Below are 23,340 nucleotides of genomic sequence, written 5' to 3'. Positions count from 1 at the left end.
TGTGCTTTAATTGGTCTGATTTAAAATCAATCAGTCAGAGAAAAAAATAATAATGAACTACCTCTCCAACAGTTTCCATAACTGAAGGGAATGTTTTATGATATGTGTACTGTGTACCAGGCAGTGCAATATGTGCTCACCTATGTTAACTACTGCATAATTTCTCTGGCAAAGAAAAAAATACACACACATGCACACATATATTTATATATTATTTGAATGATATGAGCACAAGATGCATAGAAGCCTCTTTTCCCCTCCCCTTTTTCTTTTCTAAGACTCTCTGTCCTATTTGGCTAGCTATCTACTATTCCTTTCTAATGCTTGACAGAGTAAATATGCTGGTGGGCCTTTTGGCTTTTGGATTATGTATTCAGATGCATTATAATCTAATGCAGCTGGATTTAGAAGCCACGACCAGTATCAGACATATTAGCTATCACAAGACCTAGCCCTAGAAGTGTTCATAATCTGCACTGAGAAAACAGACTGGGGAAAAAAGGAGAATGCAAGGAACGGGAAAGGGCTCCAGGCTCATTTGCAGGGTGGGTGGGAGACCTGGGACCACCTCACCTAGCCTGCTTCCCTAGCCTGCTTCCCAATGCCTGTTTTCCATGCAGAGGGCCTTGATGCTAGAGGATTTACAGCACTTTACTTACTTTGAAGCAGAAGAAATTCCCATTGAAATACCCCATAGAGTGAGGGCTCTGCTCCCATTGAAATCACTAACTGAATTCCCACTGCCTTCAAGGAGAACAGTCCTTCCGTCTGAAGAGTATCCAGCTTGGTCAGCACTCACGGTTTCCAACCTCTCCGGTTTGCAGATCCCCAAGAGGCACACTAGTTTCATTATAAATTTCCTGTGCATCAGCGTTATATATATACACCTTACAAAATTGTTTGGTGTCCTCTCCTTATGCAGATCCTTGGGAGACAGACAATGTCTCTGGGGAATCTGCTGGCAACTGGTTGAAAACCACCGCTACAAAATGTCATCGGCATAGCTAGGCTAGAAACCTAAAGATCACTCATCCTATCCTATAATTTTAGCAAATCCCTGCACCAGAAACATATGATAACAAAGAATTAGTTTTGTCAGATCATTTCTGCTGTTGGAGGAGGTGGTGCAGATATCTCAGTGGGAGCTGCTGGCATGGCTTGTGTCTTCACGATGGGGCTTCTTTCTGCTGGCAGAGGCTCTGCAGCACAGATAAGCGCATGAAAGAACCAAGGTCTGATCACCAAAAAAAGCAACATACGCTGCTAGATATTAACTATAGAGCCATGAAATGATCCCCATCTGTTATCCAGTTAAAACAGAACATCAGAACATGTAGCAGTTAAAAAGAAAAAGAGTTAAATTACAGGCACTGACAGCATATCGTGGAAAAAAGGAGACCATTTGCCACATTCAACAGTTACTGTGGGACCTGGTAGCAAGGTGAGATGTTGCTCATTTGCTTTCTGGAGTTGGGGAGAGATGAGAGGAAGGACTGTTTCTCAGCTTAGAAATGTTACCTGCTGGGTGGTCACAGACAGCAAGGATGAGGGTAGGGCCAGCGCTCAAGAAAAGTCCCCTCTTTCAGGAACTGTAGCAATTTTGCTGTCATTTGTGATCACATTTTTGTCTGTAGCTGTCGAGAGAAAATGGAAAAAACAAATCAGCAGAGCCCTGTGAGCAGTCTCTCCAGTTCTGGAAGTTCTTGACACCTCAACTGGAGACTTATTCTGTCTGTTCCATGTCACAAATATTCCTCATGTGCATGGGGCCAATAAGCCACAAAACTGCTAAGAGATTTGTTCAAAATATCAATTACAAAAGCAGACACTAAACCAAAGTTCGGAGTTCATTTCCAAAAGTACGGTCTAAATGAAACCCTTCTGCAGACATTCATGATATTTATTAACTGCTATTCTCCAAACTATTTAGAAGGATACTGACATGGATAACCCACCACACCCCCTCTATTTTGCAAAGGTGACGTACATTGCAAGGCCTAAGCATTTCTTAAGATCAAGACAGCAGGCTTTGCAACCAGAGTGCTGCCCTTGACCTGACTGGACTGCCAGGAGCAAATCAGGGTTGAAAAGGCTAGAAACGTCCCCAGAGGCTCTGGGGAGGGAGTGCCGGCAGCGTGGCATTCTCCCCACCCTGGGAGCCTGCGGAAGATAGTCCATGCCAGCTCAGTGGGAGTGAGCAAGAGGGAAGTGGGATCCAGGGAGCAGACAATTTCCACAACATGTTCTCTGCCTAAGCTGGTGCTGATAATTCTGCCAAAAAAAAAAGAAAACCTTTGATTTCTGTATTTTTGGAGTTCATTCCAGCAACAGAATCAGCGGAGGGAAAATAGCTAATGAATGCACAGTTTGAATAGTGGTTTACTCCTTGTTGTGAAGGGCTTGAAACTTCTTGTTGTGAAAGCCCCATGGGTCCCCAGTTCTGAGAGATGGAGAACAGATGTTGGAGGGCCTTCCCAAGAAAACTTGTCCTTGCTGCAAATAACTGGAGGGGATGGCAGGGAGCAGGAACCAGTAGGACTCCCACCTGCTGGGGCTGCCATGGCAGAAGGGGTTTTTTTTCAGTGAACATTCTTCTATTTTAAAACACTTTCCTACCCAAATGAGTTGTGCAAGGAAATGAAGTTTTGCTACTTCTGTACATTATTCTAAATGTCAGAAATGTGATCCAAATGTTGTGGTGCTAATTGCCTGTAAACCCTAAGGAAAATGAGCTTTCTCATTTAAATGTGCTTTCACTGAGGCTAACAACATGGTCTTTCAAGTCACAGGAAAATATGTACCCTGCACAGGAGCCTGACTGCCCACATAATATTCAGGCATCTCCCCAGCACCCCTGCAGGAGGTGAGTACCCAGGCAAGGCAAGAATGGATTTGGGGTGACTTTAGTTGGTGTCTGATGGTATTTCTCTTTCACAGTATTTATTTTGAATTAGGAAGAAAAAACACTCTTCGTTTTATATCAAACTGAAGTCCCACATGCATTTCTACGCCTGAGTTATTAACCCCTAGTAATGAAGTTTTAAAACTGAGATATTAACTGCTGGAGGGGCAAATGAAGTTGCTTTAATAAGGCTAATTAGCCGGCACCTGCAGCTGGGCTGGATGAGCCTGCCAGCCCCTGGTGGCCAGCTGCAGGGCCAGATCCCCAGCTCCTTGCAGCTTAGTGGTGGCAGCAGTGATTGCTGCCGCTGGGATAATCCCAGGGGCAGAGCTGACATATTTTGGTAGCCAGGTCCACCAAGAGCCATTTATCCAAAGGTAAATCTGTCATAGGCAGAGGGGCACAAGTGCGATGATGTGTCCTTGGCCCTGCTTTAGCCTTCAACTTTGCTCAGCCGCTGCCGAAGGCCAGGGACCAGCGGCAGGGAGGTTGCAGCAGCCGCCCTGGTGGTACCCCATCAGCGCGCTGCATCTGTTGTCTTAGCCAGGCCTTATCAGCCTGATTTACATATTCATTGTAGGACTTACCATTACTGTGATTCTGTGACCTTTTTTAATCCTTCTTCCCCCACCACCAGTTTCTTTTTCCTTAGGGCTCAGAAATATTTAATTCCTTGATTTGTCAGTTCTAAGATGTCACGTGAAAAATAGAAAGGAACGAAGAGGCTAAAGCTTTTCATTCCAGTTTTTGAGTTGACTGACATGTTAAGAAGATTGAGAGTTTCTCCAACAAAAGTATCTGTATAAGACTTACTTACACCCTCCCTCTGATCCTCTGGCGCTCTTTTGCTTTTTATAAACTGACAGGTTAATCCAAGCATAAACAATTGCATTATCATCCTCAAAATTATTTTCCATATAACTGATATTTTTCTTTAAAGAGTCTCATAAAAAGTGAATACACAAGAAGAGCATGAATAATTTAAACAGTTTAATCGACTTAGAGGTACTGAGCCACCTCCATAAAATAGACTCAAATGGCCTAATTACTAATACGCCATATGGAGGAAAAGCAGAGGTGTGGTGCAGTCTGTTGATGGATCAATTAGCACACAAGGCACAGGATTGTGTCATCATCGCTGTTGCCATCAAAACAAAATCCTATTTTGCATGCGTCTATAATATCACACAAATGATCTTGTTATTTTCCATTTGTGTAGCACCTCCTTCAAAACAAAGATCTCAGAACACTTTAAAAATGTTGATGAATTAAACTCTGATCTCCTCCTTTTGCCACAGCTCAGCCTCTGCACAGGTTAGGAAGGTGTAAATGACAATCTGGTTTATCTGCCCTGTAAAAGTAAATAATTTCTAGAGCAGTCTGATTCTTCATATGCCACTGAAAACTCTCGGCATTCCCACAGCGGAATAGAAAAACTGCTGAGAGTAAAGAAGCTGTTTTTGTGGGTATGAACAGGTGAAAGGCTTTCACCTTTGCAGCAGAGGAGAGGGAGCCCACAGGTATCTTTAGAAGTTTAGCAAGACATCGGCAAAATGCAGCATGCAGTGCAAGTCCCTCCGCTGCTGTTATCAGCTTACTGCACATTGCATTCTGGAGGGAGAGATTACTGGTGTGAATTCGTTCACACACAAGTATGATATAATGAATTACAGCAAGCAGTTTATGCTGTTACAGTTAAGAGGAGCTACCATAGATAGCCTCTCATCTTAGGCTTGCATTAGGCACCTATAAAAATCCTGGAAAGAGTTTGTGGGAAAAGCATAGAGGTAAAGTTTAAGAACTAACTAGTTGTAGTTTAAATAACAGAGCCAAAATGTCACATTTTCAGAAGAAATTTAAAGAATAGATTTGATTATAAATACTGAAAGTTTACTGCTTACCAATGTTTTATTTGGTAAAGCATAGAGCATCCAGGAGCACAGGCTACCTCTGCAGCAGGGCTGCAGCTCTTCCCTTTAGCAGCTACTACCCTAATTGACTAATCTGATAACTGCAAGCCTTCTGCATCATTCACATGCAATCTATCCTACCAAAACTGTTGGTTTCCAGGTTTTCCGAGCCATGCAAATGACCAAGCTGGGCCACCATCTGAGGTTTTGACCCTCCATTGTTTTAAAGAGAAGGGCTGCTCCATCTGTAGAGCTGCCTCCGTTTTTACAAAAGTGCCCCTTCCACATACGCACAGCCCCAGTGCGGAAGACGGTTTGGGCCCATCCCTATGAAAATGAACCATACCCAATGCACTGTTTTTGAGGCACCGTGCCTATGTACGGGATCAGCTTTTGAAAAGGTCACTGTTCCCGATTTTTCTCTTCTTTTTGCTCTCTTAACAAAAATGCTGTATTTAGTTTAATACACAGGCGTTCCGTTTTTAGAGCAGTCTGATCTTCATGTTTTCACTCATTTTCTGCTGGTATGTAATTTGGGCAAATCTGTCTTGTGCACAATTATTGCTTTGCTCGGTTTTGTCTGGTATGTGTTTTAGCTGCTGCTTTCCAGCTTTCTCACTCAGGACACAATCTAAATATTTGTTTGCAGAATTTTTGTCAGATAAGTTATTCAATTCTCAAAATCAAACAGATATTGAAGCCAACCCCTGGGGACACTTTTTAGATAGGAGGGACTTCAGGCCACTGTCAGTTAACTGTTGAACAGTTGTCTCTTCATAACAAATCTTTTGTGCTTTTGAAATCAATTCTCAGACAACATAGCTGTTTACTGAGCCCAAGTTACTTAAATCTGACAAAGAAGTCTGGGCAATTCTCTTTCTTGGGGCTCCTGTAGCTGTCTGGAAGTATTAAAATTTGTAAGCCAGACCCTTCATAACTGTCTTGAAGTGAGCGAAAGCTGGGCAAAACTTGAAACACTCAAAATCATGCAATTCTTTTGAAAAGCTAGGTCTTGCGTATTATATTCTTGAGGAAAGACTTAGGCAGGAATTGGTATGTCAGAATAAACATGGCATTAGATTTCATCCACTGTTCAAGCAAAACCTCCAGAAAGCCTGCCTGACGCCTCGGCTGTGGACAGAAGCACCCATTCTTCCCCAAGAAACGGTCCCGTACGCTCGTGATGGGAGGGGAGGCTGCTTTTGCGGATGCTTTAAGAGGTGCCATAAATTGTTGTAGCTCAGTATAATTGCTAACTCCCCCAAAATTATGGTCATAAAGTTAAAGAGAAACCTGAAGATGACTGATAGCTTCCATTGTACCTAGAGAAATGCTGTTGCCTGAGGCTTTTGGGGAGCTTGCTACCAGTGATAATCTGCCAGTGGCAAATTGTTTACTTTTGGATTGACTTTCTCTGTATGGTGGGCACAGTGCAGTAAAAGCTCTCTCACTCCTGTTGGACTGGCTCCCTGCCCAACCTCCTCCTCCTCCCACCAGCCATGTGCCCAGTCACATCCCCTCACAGGAATGCTGCATAATACTAAAATATTATGGGAACCATATGTCTAAAAAATGAAGTGGGCTTACAAAATGAGATGGTCTATAGTCAGAGTTTGATTTTATTTAAAAACGCCTGAAGCATAGCAATGCTGCTAGGAATTCTACCAAGAAACTGTTGGCCAGGGTGGGAATCAGACTGCAGGAAAGGTGAAACTCTTAGATCCAGGCTAAAGAGAATGGTGTAATCTCTGCAGGATGTTTTCTCTCCTCTGAGGACTGGAAAAAAATTCTCCTTTAGTTTCATGGAATAGTGGTAGGTGAGGAGATAGTGGCTGGGCGGCAGGAAGTGTGCAGGGGAGATGGTGCTGGCACTGACATCATTGGCTCAAATCCCCAAAGCAAATACCATATTACATTCTTTTGGCTTACAGTGTCCTGTCCCTTCTAGATGTATATGTCCTCCGGAAGGAGTTTTGGATACACTGGAAGGTGCCTCAGGACTAGAATGATCCGGAACTTCTGGAAGGTGCAACAATGTTATACTGCTGGTCTCTGTCCCTAGCAATGGTCTCTTGATCTATTCTAGTAGCATCCAAACTTCCGGCCAGATGAGGTCACATAGCTCTCATGGGCCTTCCCATCATCATCACCCCTCTTCTGCTGTGCTTCCAGATGGGCCTCCATCTTATTGCCATTTTGCAGTACCTCCAGCTATGTAAAGGATACACACCCAACGAGGGGTAGGAGCTCTGGTTGCATAGCAGCTGCAGTTCATATAGCCATTACAGCTATATGACCAAGTGCACACATATCACATCACATTTTACTGAGATGCTGTGATAGTTGTCCCTCATGTGCAATTTCTCTTCTTGCCTTTTCTCATGTTGCCCTTGGACAATAAGGCACCACTATTTTGGCACACTGACTCTAGCCTGGATCGTCCAGCTTGAAAACTCGAACATCTTTATATTCTGTGAATGGAAAAACACTGCTCACCCCCCACACATACGCAAGAGACCAGAGGGCAGACACACAGTAAGCCCAACTACAGACTTAGAGCACACTGGGCAATAACAACCCATTCTTCTGACACAGTCGTCTGTGATTGGGGATCACTAGAGATACTAGGGAAATAGGACCCCCAGACTCAATGCACCTTTAGTAGCTCAAAAGTATTTTTCAGCATATTATTTTGGGCACTACTCTATCCAAAGAAAGACTATCCCTTACAAAAGGGAAAAGCATATAGTCTCTGAAATGCTTTACCTCCGTGAGAGAGTAGCTCTAAATTGAAACTACAGTTCAGCAAGGAAGTAAATCTACCTTTTAAAGGTCTTACTGCTGGATCAGAAATGCTGCAATCATAAGACAAAACACATTGTTCTGGTACAATACTGCCCATTCAACTCTATTCAAAAATGCTAATGGATTAGCCAGGCCAAGCAGACCTCAGATCAGACCAGGTATTGTTGGTCCACGCCACTCCAACTTAACCTATACTGAATATGTCCATCTTCAGCTGGTATGAAGCCAACACAAACTCCATGTAAACTCTTTATGGAGTGTTCTGGCTAATGTGACAGAAATGTGATCAGGTGCCCATGCTTGAGCCAGATCAAATTTGTACTTCTGGGAGATCAATCAGCACATAGGCCTCTGATTAATGGCTGTGGGGCCACAGAGTGAGCATGAGTGTCACATGAGTTTCTCCAACCGAGGACACCAGGGCTTGGACAATATCCAGTGAGCTCCCAAACTTCCAGGCCCTCAAACCAGGCACTTTTAGCTTCCTTACATTATATTTTTCTGCCATGTTCAGACCAATCTCGAACAATTAGGAGATAACAGCATCCTGTGCCATGCTACTTAACTTCAAGTATTATTTTTGCCATGGAGCATTAGCTTTGAGACAAAGAGGAGAGGAATGGTCAGTGCCACTTGGACTACCACCCCCAGATCTGGTTCGTTAAGTCATTGTACTCATGCTTACAGGAAGGGAGTGTTCATTGATAAGAGGTTAGCCAAAAGAGAGGGATAAAGCCTAGAATCTGATTTTTTCAACATTTGAATGCTATCACCTTCTGAACATGCCTTTTTAATTTGCATTAATAGGTCATGTAGTTCCAGCTGTGCAGATGCCCTGTATCAAGGCTATAGCTGTGATGTTTAGGAAGTATTTTTCATGTTTTTGGCTAGGATGGGCATTCTAAGTGACCAAGGCTAATTTCAAATTTGAAACTATAGTTTTGTGTACAGCTTGGTTACAGCTGATATCAACTACCAAATAATACTGACTTCATTATTTCAAAAAAACAGTAATGTTTAACCCCTTGTGTCAAAACCTGGCCTTGAAACTTTTTGCAGATGTTGACTTCCAAAAGATAGCCAGAGATAATTAATAATAACCTTGCTGATGCCATTTAGAGGATTTCTTACGTGTACTTATACTTTCTAATTGGAACTTTTAAAATATATAGATTTTGCTCAAAGGCAAAAAGTTTGTAGCACATTCTCTCTTTCTTTCTGAATTTTTCTTTTGAGTTATACCTTCAGAGTGAAATACCATATGGCAGATACACACACACACTGCTTAGCAGAATAATGAAGTCCCACAGAGATTACACACTTTTCCCCCCAGGGAACAGTTCTGCCTGTACTTCACATTTCCAATTTTATACAGCTCTTTCCTGTAAGATGGCCTACAAATTGCACTTAAAGTGCTGAATTCTACTGATGCCTATAGTGGGGTAAATCTAGAGCAAATTTCTTGAGGGTGGTGAAGTTATTTAAGATTTATGCTGGCATAACAAACCTTTGGATTTGACCTGTGTATTGTTAGTTGGTGCTTATAGTAGGAGACCTGAAAAACATGGTTACCAAATGTCACTATCCCTGAATTTATTAGCCACATTTACAACAATATTAGCCACAACATCAGTGAAGAACATCACCTAAGGACAGCTACGCTGGACATAACTCTACACAAAGTCATTGTGTAGCTGAGATGCTGGGGACAAATTCTGAGATCTTTAGCCATTTTAGAACTTTACTTTGCAAATATTACTACAGGTAAATACAGGTTTTTGTGGTGCAAAGCATTAAGCCAGAAGAAAAAAGCATGTTTCTTTTAAGAACATTTCATTTCTAAAATGATCATAAATACATGGCTTGGACAATTTGAAACCTCAGTTGTACTGTTGTTTCATTTTTCAAAGAATAAGCAAAATCACCATTTTGTTTTTCTGTGTGGAAGATGATCTTTTAATTCCAAATGTAAGAGACATATAAGACATGAATTCAAGCTAAATTTCAACCATAATAGTCTCTGCATGCTGCCACTTCAATGACCTTTTAATCCGTTGGAGTTAACTATTTCCTAATGTCTTCTAACAGCCATTTTCTTGTTGGGAAAGTCTTTTCTAACTGATAACATCTAAACAAGCTCATACCTTAATTAGAAAAATTCTCCCATAAATATTTATGTTGCTGTGATTAGGCCATTTACCGAATCCAGCTACCCATTATGAGTTAAAATAGAGTGCCTTGTTTTGAGAAGCCTGGGGCATGACATAGTTTATACTAGAGGACTTTAAGTTGTAATTCATCTAATCAAGAGCCTGACCCCTTGCCTCCAAAGTAGCTGGTAGCTACTGGAGGAAAATAACCTTCTGCTGAATATAGCATCCTTCATTCCACATTCTTGTATGTTGGAAATAAGTGGGATCTAAGCAATTATTTAGCTACAAAATAGCCTCATGCAGTTCCTTTTTGCTTCAACAATCAATTCAAAAAATCTGAAGGGGAAAGGGGGCAATCTCTTTTTTTGGGAGAAATACAAAAAGTTACCAAAGGACGACTTTTATCAGCAGCATATTGCTGCTGCCTAATGAGGCTCCCATCCCACATCCATGCTGGGTGGCACCACAGATATTGCAGGCTGCTGCCAGGCAGCCTGCCCTGAGTTAGATACCTGGTGTGACGACTCCTGTTAAGAGAGTGATGAGAGATTTAGACAGCCTATTCTCAGGGGCTGTTTTTCAGCTCGGAGGTATAGGAAACACTGAAATGAGACGCATCTTGTAGACAGTCCATACAGTGCCCGTTTCTCTCCTTTTGCTGCTTGGAGCCAGAAGACACAATGCCCTGAAGAGCCGATGGTCTGAATTGCTCTACTAAAGTAGAGCGATGCCTAAAGCCATTTTAGTGCTTGGACAGGGCTTCTGAATGCAACCTTCAGGCAATCCATGGATGTCTATACAAGTAACTTTAACAGCGGCTGGGAGCTGCAATGTGACTGTCCGTACTGCTGAAGCGCTAATACCCTTCCCCGGCACATGTTGGCCAACTCTCACTCTGTCAAGCAATTCCCAGGCACACTTTGGCTGACAAAACTTTCCATGGCCGGTTCCGGGGGGGCAGCTTGTGCGCAGTCAGCCCGGTTTGGCAGCTGAGAGAGTTTCCTATCACAGACATGGCTGCTCCACGCCAGCTGGCCTACATGTATGAGAACATTCCTGGGCATGTTTAATTTACTGGTATAGATGTCATTTCTGACATCCGATGTGTCAATTCATCATGTAGGTAAAGATCCAAGATTGCCTTAAGAGTTCCAACTCTTTCACTGTCAAATGGGAGAAAACCTTACTTTTCGAGAGTTTTTTCTTTAATAAATTCTCATTTCAGTTATAAGTCCAAAATATTGTTCCTTGGAGTAACATGTTTAAAATGACAAATGTGAATCCTTATTTTTTCTCTTTCCTACCACTATATTTATAAAAATATAATTCTATAGCTAATTTATCCATATTTCAAATCGAAAATCCTTTTGGTACTTTTTCCATATGCAGATTTCCATCTTTCAGTTTCCATTTATGGAATACAATTAATTCAGATTCAAAGTAAGAAAAGTCTCCTTCCTCTACATCTTGCCTTTGCAGCTGCAGTTATTCAAATCTGTTTCCATTATCTTTTACCTATTTTTTTTCATTTCACTTAAGATCATAGCTGACCTTATTCACTGATCTGAGCATTTTACAACAACAAATATTTACTTTGAAATAGCTAGCAAGTAAGAAAATATGAATATAGAAGAGATTCTAAAAAAAAATGTTCTCTTTATATATTATTGATATTTATCTACTTCTTCTTGGTTCCTCTCTATTTCCTCTAGTTACACAAAAAAAGGAAGTAAGTTACGGGATTTTCTGTAACTTCACTGTTTATTTCTTTATAAAAGTCAAATTTGGGTTAAATATCCTTGAAAGAAAGAATGTACTCACATTTCAGTAATATAATTTATTGTCCTGTTTTGGATTATAATTTATGATATTACTGTTGTTAAAGTTTTCATTATTGCCAACCCTAGACTTTCAAAAATTATGTTTCATGGTCACCATATCATGATACTGACTTTGAAATGATGAGATAAAAAAACAAGCATTTAAAATATTTTTATGTGTGTTCTGGTTTCTGAAACATTATGGATCACATTCTTAAGATTTTTCCCTCCAACCACACTGGAAACTCTCTTAAAAAAGACAAATATAAAGCTGAGATGCTCTGCTGGCTGAAAGAAGTACCAGAAAGTGGTCCTTGAAGTAACGAAGAATATATAAACTCATGAAGAATACGAGACTCACGTTTAAAATCCCAGGGGCTGGCTGCATTGCCTTTCCCAAGTTGTGTGCCTTAATTCAGGCTTCCAAATCATAACTATGCACTGACCGAAATTTCCTTGTTTTTCAGAGATACTGACCATCAAAAACTCTCCTTGAAAATAACTACTCAATGCATCTAACAGTTAGACTATTTTATGTAGGTAAGCTAGGCACCATAACCCTTGTAAGAAGGCCCGTTAGGAACACAGAAGTGCTGTGAGTAATATCTCTTTTAAGGCAGGACCACAAATGAAGTGAGCACGAGTTATAGGAATGCTCTCTCTTCTGTGATTTGTGCTTTGTGCATAACTAGTATTCATTATTAGCAGCTATATCAGTTCCAAATTGTGCTTTGATTTCAAATAATGTTTCTTATCCTTAATGTGTTTCACTGAATTTATTTTGTCCAGAAAAATTCTGGATTCTGACTGAGTATGATCTGGGCTTGAATTCACAAGTCAGACCATTTCTGTATTTGCTATTCTCTTCTGAACACTGTTTCTGTCTGCTTAGCTCAACTCATCTATGGCACCACTGATGACTGCATGAGATGCTTGGCGTTTCGTGGTACAAGTGGATTTTAAAGCCTTTTTCCCTTGCCATACTTCAATCTTCCTCAGCCATAATGGTTTTCTCTCTGCTTCTCTCAAGTTGCTTACCACTCAGTCAGCCCAGTCTCCACCTAATATTTCACAGCAGGACCATCTGACTTACCCAGTAAGCCATCAGCTTCTACTGTCCCTGATTACTCTAAGAAATGTCCTGTTGCTTGTCAGTAGCAACCCACCTTTCCATCCATCAATTAGCAATAAAATGAGTTAACTGATGTTAACTGTAGAAAAAAAACCCTTTCCCTATTCACACAGGCTTATTTTTTGTAAGCATACTGAACGCATCAAAGGATTGAATAAGACAGAACGTCCCTCATACAAGCTACTTGTTCAATTATTCCTGGTATCAGCTGAGGCAATGAGGAGAAACCTCCACTAGTGAGTTTCAGCAACAGGTCATTTTGCTGAAATGGCCAGAAACTCTGTTTTTCTGGCTGAAAAAAAGAGAAAAACTCAGCATGCATGAGATAAGGTGAGGTATAATGGGATCCTGAAGCAGAAGTGGATGAAGAAAGCGTATGTGAAAATATGATTTTCTGTAGAAAACTGATGGAATGTGAACAGAGGTTCCAGTAGTCTATTTGGCAAAGGAGCCACAGGCACGGATGCTTCCCTAAACTACGTCTTCATTGTGACAACTGCTTGGGTCAGTTGAAATCAACTGGAAAATGTTAGATAAACTGGTCCTTCAAAACACAAATATTTCAGCATTTCCAGTCAGACCAAAAAACAGTATTGCAAAATAGCAGGCTTTCACATAATATTTTAGCACTTTCATTCGGATCAAAAAGAAGAAGCACAGAGAACCACAAAGACGTGCTGTATGCTGCTTACAGCTTCTCAAGGCTGTTGTTTTTTTCATCTCAAGGATGCTTTGATCCAAACTTCCAACTGAGGTAGAAGAAGAGCTTGGGTTATGTATGATTTTATCAAGGATCACATTGCTTTCCTCCCTGATGTGGGTGCACTGAGATTATTTGCTGTTTCTTTATAATGGGCAGTCTGCCTGCTTGAGGAATAAATGCAGTTTTTCTGGTAAGTGATCCTTTCAGTTAGCCCAAATTATGTCTCATTAGAGCCATGCTCATGAGTCTCAGCAAGACCCCAGTCAGTTTCCCTGAGGTCAAAACTCACCTGTTGAGCAGTAAGCTGTATCTGTAGCACAGTTCAGATCCTACATAACCCAGTGGGAGACCAGCTTGTGAGAACTTGTTCTCTTCTGAATTGGAGGTTCAGGTACCTGGATATCAAGACCAAAGGAAACAAATAACTGGCTCATTTTTGAGTACCCACTGTCTTTGTCCTCTATGATAAAGCTCCTTTACCTGACTGTGGCCTTAAAGTGGTTGTTCCAGTCCCTACAGCTCACTAGTGATCCTCCACTAACCAAGAGGCAGGTCTTTAGATCTTTCATGTGTTAGGAAGACTGACTTAGTGATTTTCCTTAGCCACTTAGCCATCCTCCCATATCATGTGCCATCCTCTCTGAGGAGCAGAAGGGAACGACAGCTCTGAGATCAGTGCATAGTTGAAAACACTGATTCATCTCCATGATGTTTCTCATTTACATGCTTCTGAATCTTCATTACACTGCAACTCTGATAGTCTCAAATTCCTCTGGTACTAGAGCACTGCAGCAGATCACATACTTCAACCATCAGGGACTCTGACATTTTAAAGACAAAGTATTCAGATTCTCCATATGCAACCTAACTAACCCTGGTAAGAATATCCAGGCTGACCGTTTGAGAACACATGCATACAGGGGTGCTCTCAGAAGATTTAGATGATGCTTAGCAACAAGGACATATTTTCCCCAGTTTTTTTTCTGGTGATAACTAGAAGTTTTCCCCTCAGAGTGGCTGAATCCTATTCAGTTCTTGTGTTGTGACTATCAGAACAATAACAGGTGCAGAGGGCAGATTTGGAAATGCCAGCCACAGGTGCTAACAGGAAATGAAAGGCAATATTCCTGCCATATTCCTTGGTTGCCAAGGTTGAAGTGAGAGTGAGACTAAGTGCAGAAAAGAGTTGATATTTACCACATAGAAGGTCCTTGTCTCATATTATTTTAATTTGTGACAAACATAGAAGAGGTCAGAATAGTTTTCCTTGCAATTTATTTTATGGTCATCTACGGATTGATGTCTCTAAACTTAGCTTGCTTTTAGTCAATGAGCACTTTTCTATTTCTATTGGGCTGCAGGCCTCTGTGGTTCACCATGAATGCTTTACTGATGACAGTTCTGGCTGATCCGCCTCTGCTTTCCACAATTCTTGCCTGGCAACAGCTGTGGAAATAGTCCAGCAGACAAACTGTGTAGACATCATGAATTCACTGTTCTTCACTTAGTTTTCAGTGGCCTTATCACTGGTCTCCTGCAGGTGAGGCTGTCCTCATTAGCTATCTTAACCATGCCCAGGAACTTCTCCATTACCACCTAGGCAGCTACTGGGTAGTAGAGGAGTCTGCGCTTGGTCAGCCATCATCTGACCTCCATATGAGGACCTTTTTGTCTGTTATGTGTCCTGCACAATCTTTCCAACAGCAAGGGGGAGCAGATGGAGAAAAATTAGGAAATGAAGCTTTGATGAAATCACAGCTGCCACTGTTCCCTACTGCAGCTCTTTCTTTCACTTGCCCTGAAACTGGAAGAAGCAGATCTTGAGGGATAGCTGGCAGACTGTTCTGTGCCAAATCCCTGCCTGTTGCTTGCTTGCTTGTGTATTATTTTTGTGAAAGTAACAAACTGTCACTGTATCATCTGTTGGTTCCAGTTCTGCTTTCTATAATTTGCTCTCCCTGCTGACAGCCCTGCCCAAAGACCAATATTTCCTTTATTCCCCAGCCCTACCATGAGGGCCTCTTTCCTCTGGCAGCTCCGACATCCCAGGCTTAAAGAGGCTAATGTAGTGTTTCACTCTGAAACACTAATGGAAACTTAACCTGGTGAATGAAGAAAATCTGCAAGGCTGTGCTGGGGGGAAAAAAGCAGCCTAGGATTCATTTCCCTACTGGGAGCAAGTATGTAGAACTGTTTACAAAAATTTCAGCCATGGGAATGAGGGGAGACAGCCAGGATCACTGTGAGGTCTCTAGGCTCAGCATGTGCTTGGCCATAAGTGCTCCTTGTTTCCTGGTGTTAGATCACCAGGATGCTGCTTGGAGGATGCCTGGCTAGCATGTGGAAAGTGGACACAGCGATGTCCATATAACAAACAATCTGAAGAGACTGAAAAAAGCTGCTGGCTGCTGGCAGCTGCTTGTACCAATTCTCACATCATTTGCCTCTTGACCCTCTTGGCCTGGCTGCAGGAGCTGGCTGGTTTCACGGAGACAGTGCCACTTGGCCATGTGCCACGTTTGGCTGCCTTGCTCCTCCCATTCCTGCATGCTGGCATTTTGCAGGATCCCCTTGAAAGCTGCCAGCCTCTTTTCTCTCTTCCCTATTTAGTCTGGCTCATGTTCACCGTCCTCTTGGCTCCCATGTGCAGTAATGTCATCTACAGTCTGGATTCACTCTCAGGTGCTGCAGCTCCTAGTGCAAGGAAATGAAAGCGGTCTCTGTTCCCTTCACTTAGAAGGGGCACTATCTGCTGTCCCCCACTTTAAGGGGGCTCCTTCACCAGCCCGTCTGTCCCAGCATGGCACTGCCTTCATGCTCGGTCTGTAGGGGACTCTCTGACTAAGCAGAGGAAATGAAACTTTGGTCTTAATTAACATCCAATAAGGAGGTAACATGGGCAAGGAGAAGGTTGTATGTGCATGGCAATAGGAGCTGTGTCCGCAAGATATGGGATGTGAATGGAGGTGTGGAGGAAGAGGTGGGAACGAAACTGAATGAGAGACTTATGTCAGTGGATAAGTCCCCAGCTGAGCCTGGGGTCAGCTCTGTGCAACAGCAGCAACTGATCACTCCACTGGAGGGGGCTTTGGCTTCCTCACACTGGATGAGGTGGCCCTGCTCCAGCTCAGTTCAGCCAAGTATACCTGGATGCTTGCAAAGCTAGAGCAAGGGAGGCAAGGCAAGCCAGGGAAAAGGGCAAGGCACAGCCAACACCATGGGACACCCACCAAGACAGTGCTTATTGGCCACCTGGCAGGGCTGCCTCACAGTTCTGGCCTTGGCCCAGCATGGATAATAGTCTTTCAGACATAAGATTTGAGGCCAGAGTGATTTGGCCTGTCAAGAAAGGTTCTGAGCCCTGTGACCCTCCAGGTGGAAGAGAAAGCACTGCAGCCTGCTTGCCAAGGAAGAGGGCAACACCTACAGACCCAGAACTTGAAGCACTGGGAGTTGAAAGAGAGCTAGAGGAGTCTTGTGAAAAGACTTGGGGAAGGGCAAAGGGAGGCCCAGTCTGAGAACTGTGCAGATACCTGGGCAGAAAGATATGTTTGCCTGGCTGGGGTGTTTTTAAGAGCATTACTCAGTGCCATAAAACCAAACCTCCCATGCTGCTGGTGGTGGGGAGAGGGCACAGAGACAACAGCAGAAAGCAGGCATAGAAGCAGCAAACTCTCAGGCATCTTCACCCTGATTTTACAGAACTGGGCAGACACATTTCCTCCTGGTAAGGAAGGAGTTGTACATTATCTGCAGGAAGGATACAGTCCGACCTCAGCAATGCTTTCTGCAGAAGTGGAGAGAGAGAGCTGCTGGGCACAGGAAACTCTGCTCTGGCCTCCTCTATGGAGCAGATTCTGGGTAGAGGTCTCTTGTGCTGTCCCACTCCTTTCTTTCCCACCATGACTCTTCCACCACCCTCTGAGAGTATGTTTGGAAGATAGCGCTTTACTTTGTGGCACTGCTTATACTTGCTCATTCAGTGTAAATAACTGTATTAACTTTATAGGCAGCCCTGGTTTGAACTGACTGAAATTCATGTAGAAAACTGGAATTGTGCCAGGCCCACCAGAGCAGAGTCCTGTTAGTGCGAGGTGGAGCCCAAACAGCTCTCAGGATGGGAGGTCTCACTAAGTGAATGTGATCCCTCCTTGTTCGTACAGATTAGTTTCAACGCTGACACAATGGCTGCCAAATACTGAATCTGCCAGAAATGTTAACAAAAGGCACTTTGATCTCATTCACTTGTTCTTGTTAAGAATTTATTGTATGATTTTGTCTTCTCTGTGGTCAGAAGAAAAATGTTTTACCCTTGCAAAGTGTATATCACTCATGTTCAATAATCTACGTGCTGTATTACATAGGACTTCTGCTTCTCACCGCTACTTGCTTTTGGGCTGCTTCGTTTAGCAGTTACTGCATTGTATATACTTGTTTCAATGCCATAGGGATGTTTCGTCTTCTTTACATAAAGATTGAGATTTGTGGATAGTTCCTGAAGTTCTTGTCTAAACAGCTGAAGAATTAAATTTTTATTATATATGTAAAAAGTACTTAAAAGTCAGTTTAAACTTTCATACTAGTTATTAAACCCTTGGCTTAGTTGTTAATACATTTCACATATCTGCTCTTGGCGCAAGGTTTACATTTTTCTAACCACATATTTACTGTAAAAAGCAGCTAATATTCGGTAATAAAATGATACAATGACAATTATCTAGGAACCGTAGTTCTTGCAATGCATCAGTCTCCCAGTGTAGTAAAAAATATAGTATTTATAAGTCAAACAGTGTAATTCCCATCTTCAAACAAGATGGAAGTTTATGGAAAATGTAATCCCCACTAGTGAACAAAAAAGAGGAAACTGTTGATGAGGAATTCTCATGCCAAATGTACTGCATTTATTTACATATAAAATTGAAGAATAATGTGTAACATGTTAAACTTGTTGCAATGAAGTATTGAGTATACTCTGATAGTTTGGATGTGGTAATACACTCAGCAGTTGTACTGCAGAAGATGCAGATAAAATTGCAAAATAGAATAAATACACATCATTATTGCTGCTTCTTGGTATTCTACTAACGGTGCTGGTGCTTTTTGATCTTTGAGAAACAATTGCACAGAAAATCTTCATTTTCAAAATGTAAAGAAAATTCTGCTTTTCAAGTTAGATAGATTGATTATTTGTGCTTTTAATCACACTGTAGTTGACTTACTTTAAATCTCATCTTTGAAGATTAAGTTCCTGGCAGTGATCATGTAAAATAAAAATGTATTCTCTTTCCAAAGGCTAGAAGTCAGCAAAAATTCATGCATATTTAGAAACAGCTATTCCATATTTATAAAACTGCCCATTTATAAAACTGCTCTTTTTGCAAAGAAATTTTGCTTTGACTCCTGTGTTATTGAATACTTGATGGGCTTAGGCTTTATTAGCTTCATGATGTCAGGTGCAGGTGCTATATTTTCATTAAATAGAAATAGTAGGTTTCCTTTTTAGTTTTTCTTCGTTAATTTGATATCATACTTTCACAATGTAACACATTTCTTATCTTAAGTGCTTTATTGTCAAAAGGAGTAAAGAAGTGTGATAATTATAACATTTGCTGTCATGATAAGTATGAGGATCAGCATATTATTGGGAGTTACTAAAGGTTTGACCCTGACACAGCAGCAACTGTATTCTTTTGAATTCCTGAACATAATACAAAATTTACCACAATTTAGAAAAGTTTCATCATTGCAAACCCATACAGCTGAAATGTCCATCTTCTTTCCTGTTGCTGAACAACCTAACCTACTTCTCACACCACCAAGAGCAAAAGGGAGCTCATCTATCACCTGTCAACCCTATATGAGGTGAGCTCCTTTAAGTTCCTGTCCTGCAAAATTGCTCCTTCTCTTATACCATGTCGTGAAAGGTCCTGGCAAACTGACCTCTCTTTCTTTAGATCTCAAGGTCACCTAAGTATCCTTTGGCCAAGGTAAGCCACTTTAGCTGTGTGCTATCTGTGCCGTGGCAGACGCCCCTTCAAGATTTCAACATTTTTGGCCATTTCTGGCATACCCATCCATACCAAAAACTCTTCTGTCATCCTTTGGATGATTTCCATAGCTGTAACAAGCCCAGTTTAGAGCATTGCTGCTAAAGACACTGACCTTAGTGCTGCTGCCAGTGTTGTTGGACTTGCACAACACAGAAGCATCTGAAAATCAGCACTTTTAGTGTTCACTCAATTCACTACATTACAGATACTGTCACAAGATTAGGAAAAGTACCAGCCTGTAAGAAATTCACCAAGGGAGGTTATCTGGGATTATCCAGATCATGCCAACTTCTGTTTAAGCTTCCACAGTTCTTGATTTTGGCTTGCAGGTTGTAAGACACATTTGTTCTCAGTGATTCTCACTAAGCACCTTTTGTGGTATTCAGGTGGTAACTATCATCAGCAAAATCTTTGGTAACACCACACATGCCAGGGTGAGAAGACCTGTTCTGAATAGCAGCAGTAGAGATGGAGAGATCAGGACAGAGGGAAGGGTATAGAGGGGTAGATGAAGGCACAGTTTTCTTCGTGATAAAAGTCCTAGAAAACCCAGATAGCTTCGCAAAGTAATCTGTAAATTTCCACTATGTGTCACATAGTCTCTCTGTTTGTGTTGTCAAAGACGCTCCGACAGCTGATAAAATTTAAGGCAAGTGGTAGCTGCCATGCACTACTTGTTCAAATAGACAAAGTGTGAAAATATGATCATTGCAGAAATATATAGAAAAAAAGCACTTTGCTATTCTTGAAGCCCATTAAGTAAAACTGTGCAAAAAGTGTGACTAAAAGCATCATTAGTAACTAGGAACTATATATCCCTCACAAGTACTCTAGTATCAACCAAGTCTGATTCAAGCATTTCTGGCAAGGTTTTATAGCAAAGCTGAGCTGCTTTTGGCACTGTGCTTTCTGTTGGTGCTCTCTGACGAAGAAGTAAATCTTCCATCAATCTGCTTCAGAAGGACTCCTACTAGGCTGCATTCTTGTAAATTCACATGCTACAGCTCATTATTTCTTTCAATTTGTAACCTTGTTGGAGTTTTGCTACCCAAAAACTGTGTTGTGGTACAAAAGTCTCCTGTGTTAGATGGCAAATATTTCAGATAAATACAACTTTTAGTCTTCAGATGCCAGCTATTTCTACTACTCTTTCTTGTGCTGCCTTCCAAGATTAAAGTGGGTGAATGTAGTTATATTCTTCATGTTATGCAGTTTTAAAGAGTCAACAATCTGAATAAACTATTATTTTAAATTCTCTAAGCATGTTCAAGCATCTCCTGTTTACAGAGTATCAAGCACAAGTGTAGAAATTAGTTGCAACTCGATAGCTGAATTCTACTTTAAGCAGGTACTCTGAATTAACCTGGCAGGGGAAGATCAGCTGGGAGAAAATACAAAATCACTGTGAAATGAGTAACTATCTCATTTATTGGATAAATATTTATTGTGTTTATTGGATAAGCACCCTTTTTCTTTCTTTTTATTGAGATGTTTTTCAGGATGGTTATCAGTCAAAAATGAAGAACAGAAGACAGGTACAGGGAATTCAGGTAGAAATGCTTGTAACTAAATAGGTTGAACTTTTAAAAATTTAAGATCTCAGGTTTTAATTTCTTATCGCTTTGTTCAGCTTTAATTGTTAAGGCCGAGCCTAACAATGTCTGCCATAGGCTGAATTCTGTTTGCAAGTTTCAGTTGAAAGGGCTCACCCATTTTTCAGAATGACATTAAGGAGATAATGTTATTTTATCCTGTTAAAAATAACATTATTTACTGGAGACATTCCAATGTCTTACTGATTTGGATCTGGGATCTGAAATTTGTCAGGGCTGTGTGTATAAGACCCTGGCGTTAAACATTTGGCATTAGTCAATCCTTGGGAAATTTGCCCAAATTTAGCTAAAATATAAAATAATGAAAATTCTCAGTTTGGCTGTGATACTTCATCACTTGTTGGAGTTTGGGGGCTGCCTTTCCCCAAGACTCTCTCTATTAAGTGTGCTCCATCGCAGAGTGGAAGAGAGCAAGAATTCCTCTCTCTGCCATGACTCCTGCAGGCCCCAAGGATGCACAATCCAGCAAGAGAAACTGCATGCGAGGAAACTCTCTCCTGAGCTCCCATAACTTCTGCGTACAGCTTCCAGCTCGTGGAAAGAGAAGGAAGAAGCCATTTAATTCTAGGCGGGCTTGTGGGGAAACTTGGAAGAAGGAGGAAGCTCAGGGTTGGAGGAAGCAAGAGAGAAGAAGGCAGGAGCCTTCAGAGAATTTGGACAGGAGCAGGGCAGTGCTCCACTCCCCACCTTCAAAGCAGGCTTGAGAGCCCTGAGTTTCTGTAGCCTCCAGCATTACATACCTGACTAATGGGATCTGCTATGTCTCCTCCAAAGCCTGGCCCTTATAGAGGGTAACAGCCATACCACTCTTGCTTACCTTTAATAGCTTAAGCATACTTACCTTTACCTACAGGTCTGAATGCCACCAGCGGCCAAACAGGGAGTCAATCGCATTTCACTCTTAGAATTGCTGTGTTTTTACTGCACATGTTTGTTCTGTTTACTTTCTAGTTTGCAATTATATTAAAAGAAAACTAATTTTAAAGACATCAAGGTTGAGGGCTCACATACTTCAATATTTGCCACCTGCGTGCAGCCTGTAAACCCCACTGTGCTAAACCAAGTGGAGTTTCTGTCTCTCAGTGTAGTTAGTTTCTCATTGCATCAGGAGAACAAAATACAAAATTGTGGCAATACTTAGGACTTCCAATGAACTTTTGAAAGCTTGATGAGTGCTAAAAACATCGTGGAGAGCAGGAAATGGACTGACAGGCCTGCAGTTCATTGATCTGTTTGTTTTAGTCCTTTGTGTATTTTGAAAAGATCTACTGATTGCTCTGATACAATTATTTGGAAATGCTAAACATGCGAAGGAATAAAGAACACATAATGAAAAAAAAATGATTTCCCATAGTTTAGTGAGAAAATAGGAATGATTATCATAAAGTCATGGGGTCTTTTCTAATAATTCTATAGAAACAAAGTTATATTTAAAGAAAGCTGAAGTATAACTGTTAATTTTAGAAAATAGCTTATGCATAATTAAATGTTTCACCTAGCTTGGTATTAAGCAGCTGTTGACTGCAAAAATTACAAGACTAGATTTTTCATGGATGTTAATAGATTTGGAAATAAGTCAGCTTTAACCTGACTTTAATGGGGTTAAAGAGATTTAGAATAATGAGAGAAATGTGTATCTGATTAAGAAGATCTGTGAGAAACCAGGGAATCAATTCCCAAGCTACATCAACTCATTTTATGCAAATGTAATTCTTCTGACTGATACAGAATTAGACATGTTCAGTGAAGCTGGTGGAGGAGTCAGTAAAGGCAAAACAGGTAATTAGCTGCCCGTTCTCCACTCAGCCTGTAACTTAAGCTACTGTGTTTCTGATCTCACATAAAATGACCAAGCTGGAGCACACAGCTGAGGCCGTTGCTCTGAGAAGCTTTTGCACCCCTAAGTTCTGAAATCATGGATTGCAATCTGATGTGCAATACCAAGAAGTACTTGGAGACTTTGAAAACATGCTGGATATTTTCTTCATGATGTTAGGGTGCCATTAACTGGTGGCTTTCAGCCAGTTTAGCAGGCAAACAGAAATAACATGTCATTTGTGCTCTGCGGCCTGGGCCAAAGCATTGGGAGGGTGCTGTATTGTGTGGAGGCCCTATCATACCCTAAATGTTCCCTGCACAGGATGACTCAGTGTTGTGCCCTACTTTACAATGTGCCGATTTAGCATGACTGAGCTGAGAGAGTGAAACTTTGTCAGAAAGTCATCTCAGGTATCTAGATGTCTTTCATTTAA

The sequence above is a fragment of the Dromaius novaehollandiae genome, chromosome 1, assembly GCF_036370855.1.
Source record: "Dromaius novaehollandiae isolate bDroNov1 chromosome 1, bDroNov1.hap1, whole genome shotgun sequence".
Classification (NCBI taxonomy): Eukaryota; Metazoa; Chordata; class Aves; order Casuariiformes; family Dromaiidae; genus Dromaius; species Dromaius novaehollandiae.
The sequence above is the reverse complement of the archived record's forward strand: the minus strand, read 5'-3'. Positions refer to the sequence as shown.